This window comes from Lolium rigidum, unplaced genomic scaffold, assembly GCF_022539505.1.
Source record: "Lolium rigidum isolate FL_2022 unplaced genomic scaffold, APGP_CSIRO_Lrig_0.1 contig_62197_1, whole genome shotgun sequence".
Lineage (NCBI taxonomy): Eukaryota > Viridiplantae > Streptophyta > Magnoliopsida > Poales > Poaceae > Lolium > Lolium rigidum.
Window position 1 is genome coordinate 21,674 of NW_025901156.1, and position 8,002 is coordinate 29,675.

The window sequence follows — 8,002 nt, forward strand, 5'->3', positions numbered from 1 at the left end:
TGAGCACAACGAGTTCTTGTGCTTTACGTTCACATGACACACTAGATTTAGGTTTTTGGGGCCTATGGGCTCGCGAGAGTGGGTCCACATCTTCCAGATGGTTGTTTGAAGCTTTTCGGGAATTAGATAAAGGCATCATCAGAGTGCGGCAAAACAGAGAAACATCGAAACAGATCCAAAACCAGCGAAGATTGGAGGGGGAAACTCCGCCGGAGCCGCCGTCGGAGGGATCTCCACCTTCTCCAACATCTCCACCGTCATCACCATGATGAAGATGGAGTAGTCCATCTCTGGACTATGGGTTTGTGACAGTAACCTGATCTATTTATCTCCGGTTCTTCATAGATTGTAGTACCATATGAGATTCCCAACATGATTATGGTCATATATGTAATTACCATGTGGTGGATCTTTATTCTATGATATTGATATATGAGATTGGAATCTATTATGTGTAAGATATATTGATAGATGCATATCATGTACCCCATTCTTAAGTGTTTGTTCCGATCCAATTTGTATGTAAGAACATGTGTGGGAAGAAGTGACAACAAATTCAAGATCTACTATGGTATTTAACTTCCTTTTTTCTGCCTCGCTAGGAATAAAGTGAATACACGTGCTATGTTTATCATGCGACATTGTGATAATCTTGTTTGTTCAAGGTAACATATTTGATATTCAAACATTATGTCATATTACTTAAGCTATACACCGTTGATTCTTAATTCAAGATTGCTTGGAGTTTTCCATTTCTTGAGGAGTATAAGAGGATGCGTTGCATCATCTCTATGTTAGGACGTAATGCCCATACAAATGCTTATGAAACACATATTGGAGTTCGACCACTATTATGCTATTGATGAATTGTTACCGTCTACTACAATTTAAAAAGAGAGTAGACAAGTGAACCCATGAACCCCGGTCCATTTTAAATCACTATAAACACCTTTCAAATACTTTTACCGCACTTTATATCTATTGTTATTTATTAATCCGAAAATTTTAAAAATAGTTTCTTCACATACACACACAAAACCTAAATACCCTTACCCTTTACTTGCTTTTATTTAGTTTACTTAAGTTGTTTACTTTACTTTACTTTTATCCTCGTATTTCCTATTACTAAAATAATGAAACCTTGTGCTTGACAACCACACGGTCGAGTTGAGGATAAGGCAAGAACTTTATTTTGTAGGTTGATACGTCTCAAACGTATCTATAATTTATTATGTTCCATGCTAGTTTTATGACAATACTCACATGTTTTATACACACTTTACATCATTTATACGCATTTTCCGGCACTAACCTATTAACGAGATGCCGAAGCGCCAGTTCCTGTTTTGTGCTGTTTTTGGTTTCAAAAATCCTACACGGGAAATATTATCGGAATTGGACGAAACGAACGCCCAGGGTCTTATTTTTCCACGGAGCTTCCAGAAGACCGAAGAGGATACGAAGTGGGGCCACGAGGCGCCCTAACCATAGGGCGGCGCGGCCAAGGAGGGGCCCGCGCCGGCCTATGGTGTGGGGCCCCCGTGCCTCCTCCGACTCTGCCCTTCCGCCTACTTAAACTCTCCATCGCGAAAACCCTATTACCGAGAGCCACGATACGGAAAAAGTTCCAGAGACGCTGATGACCCACAAGTATAGGGGGTGTATCGTAGTACTTTCGATAAATAAGAGTGTCGAACCCAACGAGGAGCGGAAGGTGTTGACAAGCAGTTTCGATGAAGGATTCACTGTAAATGCTCACGGACAAGTATTCGGGGGTTTTGATGTAACGGATGAATAAAGTACAAGTAAGTAAAATGCGAGAGAAATAATTGCAGCGAGTGGCCCAATCCTTTTTAGCACAAAGGACAATCCGGTTTGTTTACTTATAATGACCAAACGTTCTTGAGGACACACGGGATTTTAGTCTAGTGCTTTCGCTACATGCAGCTGATTAATCTTCATTGTTTTGATAATTGTTGTGTGGGTGAACCTATGCTAATGTACCGCCCTTCCTAGGACTAATACATACTTGTGATTATACCCCTTGCAAGCATCCGCAACTACAAGAAAGTAATTAAGATAAATCTAACCACGACCTTAAACTGCGAGATCCTGCGATCCCTCCTGCATCGATATACCAACGGGGGCTTAGGTTTTTGTCACTCCGGCAACCCCGCAATTGGCAAACGAGTACAAGATGCATTCCCCTAGGCCCATAAATGGTGAAGTATCGTGTAGTCGACGTTCACACGACACCACTAGAAGAATGACACCACAACTTAAATATCATAACATTGAATATTACTCAACCATAATTCACTACTAACATTTGGACTTCACCCATGTCCTCAAGAACTAAGCGAACTACTCACGAGACATCATATGGAACATGATCAGAGGTGATATGATGATGAATAACAATCTGAACATAAACCTTGGTTCAATGGTTTCACTCAATAGCATCAATAACAAGTAGAAATCAATATTGGAGAGTTTCCCCTATCAAACAATCAAGATCAAACCCAAATTGCTACGGTGGTGACGAGGTGCAGCGGTGGAGATGGCGGTGATGATGATGAAGATGATGGTGATGGCGATGGAGATGATGTCCAGCTCGATGGCGGTGACGATGGCGTCGATTTCCCCTCCGGGAGGGAATTTCCCCGGCGGATTCCTGCCCGCCGGAGAGCTCTTTTCTCTCCGGGTGTTCTCCGCCCCGCAGAGGCGGCTGTGACTCTTCGCGACGTACCCCCTCGGGCTTAGGTTTTCGGGACGAAGGCATACGCGAAGAAAAGGAGGCGAGAGGGGGCTGTGGGCCCCCTCCTCACAGGGCGGCGCGGCCAGGGCAGGGCCCGCGCCGGCCTGTGAGGGGGGCCCATGGCGGCCCTCCTCAGCTCCCCCTTCTGGCTTCCTTCGTCATCTGGAAAAATAGGAGTTTCCGTGTAATTCCCGTCAATTGTTGATCTTCCGAAATATTGCGTTCTGACGATGCTTTTTCCAGCAGAATCCTGGCTCCGGTGCGCGATCTCCAAATAATCATGAAACATGCAAAATAGATGAAATAACATAAGTATTGTGCCCCAATATGAAATATATCAATGAATAACAGCAAATTATGATATAAAATAGTGATGCAAATTGGACGTATCAGACGCCGCCGCTGCCAATCCCATCTCGGGGGATTCAGGAGATCGCCTCCGGCACCCTGCCGGAGAGGGGAATCATCACCCGGAGGACTCTACATCACCATGATCGCCTCCGGATTTATGTGTGAGTAGTTCATCCTTGGACTATGGGTCCATAGCAGTAGCTAGATGGTTGTCTTCTCCTCTTGTGCTATCATGTTTAGATCTTGTGAGCTGCCTATCATGATCAAGATCATCTATTTGTAATGCTACATGTTGTGTTTGTTGGGATCCGATGAATATGGAATACTATGTCAAGTTGATTATTGATCTATCATATATGTGTTGTTTATGATCTTGCATGCTCTCCGTTGCTAGTAGAGGCTCGGCCAAGTTGATACTTGTGACTCCAAGAGGGAGTATTTATGCTCGATAGTGGGTTCATGCCTTCATTGAATGCAGGACGATGTGACGAGAAAGTTCTAAGGTTGTGGATGTCTTGTTGCCACTAGGGATAAAACATCAATGCTTTGTCTAAGGATATTTGTGTTGATTACATTACGCACCATACTTAATGCAATTGTCCGTTGTTTGCAACTTAATACTGGAAGGGGTGCGGATGCTAACCCGAAGGTGGACTTTTTAGGCATAGATGCATGCTGGATAGCGGTCTATGTACTTTGTCGTAATGCCCTAAGTAAATATCATATTAGTCATCATGATATGTTGATACGTCTCAAACGTATCTATACTTTCTTATGTTCCATGCTACTTTTATGATGATACTCACATGTTTTATACACTTTATGTCATTATTATGCATTTTCCAGCACTAACCTATTGACGAGATGCCGAAGAGCCGATTCTTTGTTCTACGCTGTTTTTGGTTTCAGAAATCCTACGAAGGAAATATTCTCGGAATTGGACGAAATCAACGCCCAGGGTCTTATTTTTCCACGGAGCTTCCAGAAGACCGAAGGGGTTACGAAGTGGGGCGACGAGGCGCCAACACCACAGGGCCGCGCGGCCTGGGTGGGGCCCGCGCCGCCCTATGGTGTGGGGCCCTCGTGCCTCCACCGACGCTGCCCTTCCGCCTACTTATAGCCTTCGTCGCGAAAACCCCTGTACCGAGAGCCACGATACGGAAAACCTTCCAGAGACGCCGCCGCCGCCAATCCCATCTCGGGGGATTCAGGAGATCGCCTCCGGCACCCTGCCGGAGAGGGGAATCATCTCCCGGAGGACTCTTCATCACCATGATCGCCTCCGGATTGATGTGTGAGTAGTTCACCCCTGGACTATGGGTCCATAGCAGTAGCTAGATGGTTGTCTTCTCCTCATTGTGCTATCATGTTAGATCTTGTGAGCTGCCTATCATGATCAAGATCATCTATTTGTAATGCTACATGTTGTGTTTGTTGGGATCCGATGAATATGGAATACTATGTCAAGTTGATTATCAATCTATCATATATGTGTTGTTTATGTTCTTGCATGCTCTCCGTTGCTAGTAGAGGCTCTGGCCAAGTTGATACTTGTAACTCCAAGAGGGAGTATTTATGCTCGATAGTGGGTTCATGCCTCCATTGAATGCAGGGACGGTGACAGAAAGTTCTAAGGTTGTGGATGTCTCTGTTGCCACTAGGGATAAAACATCAATGCTTTGTCTAAGGATATTTGTGTTGATTACATTACGCACCATACTTAATGCAATTTTATCGTTGTTTGCAACTTAATGCTGGAAGGGGTTCGGATGATAACTTTGAAGGTGGAATTTTTAGGCATAGATGCATGCTGGATAGCGATCTATGTACTTTGTCGTAATGCCCTGATTAAATCTCATAGTAGTCATCGTGATATGTATGTGCATTGTTATGCCCTCTCTATTTGTCAATTGCCCAACTGTAATTTGTTCACCCAACATGCTATTTCTTATCGGAGAGACACCACTAGTGAGCTCGTGGACCCCGGTCCATTCTTTTACATCCGAAATACAATCTACCGCAAACTCGGTTCTTTCTTGTTCTTTGCAAACAAACATCATCTTCCACACTATACATTTAATCCTTTGTTTACGGCAAGCCGGTGAGATTGACAACCTCAATCGTTACGTTGGGGCAAAGTACTTTGATTGTGTTGTGTAGGTTCCACGTTGGCGCCGGAATCCCTGGTGTTGCGCCGCACTACACTCCGTCACCAACGACCTTCACATGATCCTTGACTCCTACTGGTTCAATAAACCTTGGTTTCTTACTGAGGGAAACTTGCTGCTGTACGCATCACACCTTTCACTTGGGGTTCCCAACGGGCGTGTGCTTTACGCGTATCAAGCTAAATTTCTGGCGCTGTTGCCGGGGAGATCAAGACACGCTGCAAGGGGAGTCTCCCACATCCAATCTCTTTAATTTTTTTTTGTCTTGCTTTACTTTACTTTATTTACTGTTTTGTTTGTTCTCTATATCAAAAATACACAAAAAATAGTTGCTAGATTTACTTTATTTACTGTCCTGTTTGCATTCTCTATATTGAAAACACAAAAAAATTAGTTACTTGCATTTACTCTACTTTATTTAGTTTGCTTTATTTATTACTGCTAAAATGGGTACCCCTGAGAATACTAAGTTGTGTGACTTCACTAGCACAAATAATAATGATTTCCTATGCACACCTATTGCTCCATCTGCTACTACAGCAGAATTTTATGAAATTAAACCTGCTTTACTAAATCTTGTTATGAGAGAGCAATTTTCTGGTGTTAGTTCTGATGATGATGCTGCCCATCTTAATAATTTTGTTGAACTTTGTGAAATGCAAAAGTACAAGGATGTAGATGGTGACATTATAAAATTAAAATTGTTTCCTTTCTCCTTAAGAGGAAGAGCTAAAGATTGGTTGCTATCTTTGCCTAAAAATAGTATTGATTCATGGACTAAATGTAAGGATGCTTTCTTTGGTAGATATTATCCTCCCGCTATAATTATATCTTTGATAAGTAGCATAATGAATTTTAAGAAATTGGATAATGAGCATGTTGCCCAAGCATGGGAAAGAATGAAATCTTTGGTAAAGAATTGCCCTACCCATGGACTGACTACTTGGATGATCATCCAAACCTTTTATGCAGGATTGAATTTTTCTTCGCGGAACCTATTGGATTCAGCTGCTGGAGGTACTTTTATGTCCATCACCTTAGGGGCGGCAACAAAGCTTCTTGATGATATGATGATTGATACGTCTCAAACGTATCTATAATTTCTTATGTTCCATGCTACTTTTATGATGATACTCACATGTTTTATACACATTATATGTCATTATTATGTATTTTCCGGCACTAACCTATTGACGAGATGCCGAAGAGCCAGTTGCTGTTTTCTGCTGTTTTTGGTTTCAGAAATCCTACAAAGGAAATATTCTCGGAATTGGACGAAATCAACGCCCAGGGTCTTATTTTTCCACGAAGCTTCCGGAAGACCGAAAGGGAAACGAAGTGGGGCGACGGGGCGCCGACCCCATAGGGCCGCGCGGCCAAGGGGGGCCCGCGCCGCCCTATGGTGTGGCCCCCTTGTCATCCCTCCAACTCCACCCTTCCGCCTACTTAAAGCCTTCGTCGCGAATACCCCAGTACCGAGAGCCACGATACGGAAAACCTTCCAGAGACGCCGCCGCCGCCAATCCCATCTCGGGGGATTCAGGAGATCGCCTCTGGCACCCTGCCGGAGAGGGGAATCATCTCCCGGAGGGCTCTTCATCGCCATGATCGCCTCCCGATCGATGTGTGAGTAGTTCACCCCTGGACTATGGGTCCATAGCAGTAGCTAGATGGTTGTCTTCTCCTCATTGTGCTATCATGTTAGATCTTGTGAGCTGCCTATCATGATCAAGATCATCTATTTGTAATGCTACCTGTTGTGTTTGTTGGGGTCCGATGAATATTGAATAATATGTCAAGTTGATTATCAATCTATCATATATGTTGTTTATGTTCTTGCATGCTCTCCATTGCTAGTAGAGGCTCTGGCCAAGTTGATACTTGTGACTCCAAGAGGGAGTATTTATGCTCGATAGTGGGTTCATGCCTCCATTGAATGCGGGACGATGGACGAGAAAGTTCTAAGGTCGTGGATGTCTTGTTGCCACTAGGGATAAAACATCAATGCTTTTTCTAAGGATATTTGTGTTGATTACATTACGCACCATACTTAATGCGGTTGTCCGTTGTTTGCAACTTAATACTGGAAGGGGTTCGGATGATAACCTCGAAGGTGGACTTTTTAGGCATAGATGCATGCTGGATAGCGGTCTATGTACTTTGTCGTAATGCCACTGATTAAATCTCATAGTAGTCATCGTGATATGTATGTGCATTGTTATGCCCTCTCTATTTGTCAATTGCCCAACTGTAATTTATTCACCCAACATGCTATTTCTTATCGGAGAGACACCACTAGTGAACTGTGGACCCCGGTCCATTCTTTTACATCTGAAATACAATCTACGCAAACTCGTTCTTTATCGCTTTCGCAAACAAACATCATCTTCCACACTATACATTTAATCCTTTGTTTACGACAAGCCGGTGAGATTGACAACCTCACTCGTTACGTTGGGGCAAAGTACTTTGATTGTGTTGTGCAGGTTCCACGTTGGTGCCGGAATCCCTGGTGTTGCGCCGCACTACACTCCGTCACCAACGACCTTCACGTGATCGTTGACTCCTACTGGTTCGATAAACCTTGGTTTCTTACTGAGAGAAACTTGCTGCTGTACACATCACACCTTCCACTTGGGGTTCCCAACGGGCGTGTGCTTTACGCGTATCATATGTATGTGCATTGTTATGCCCTCTCTATTTGGCAATTTCCCAACTGTAATTT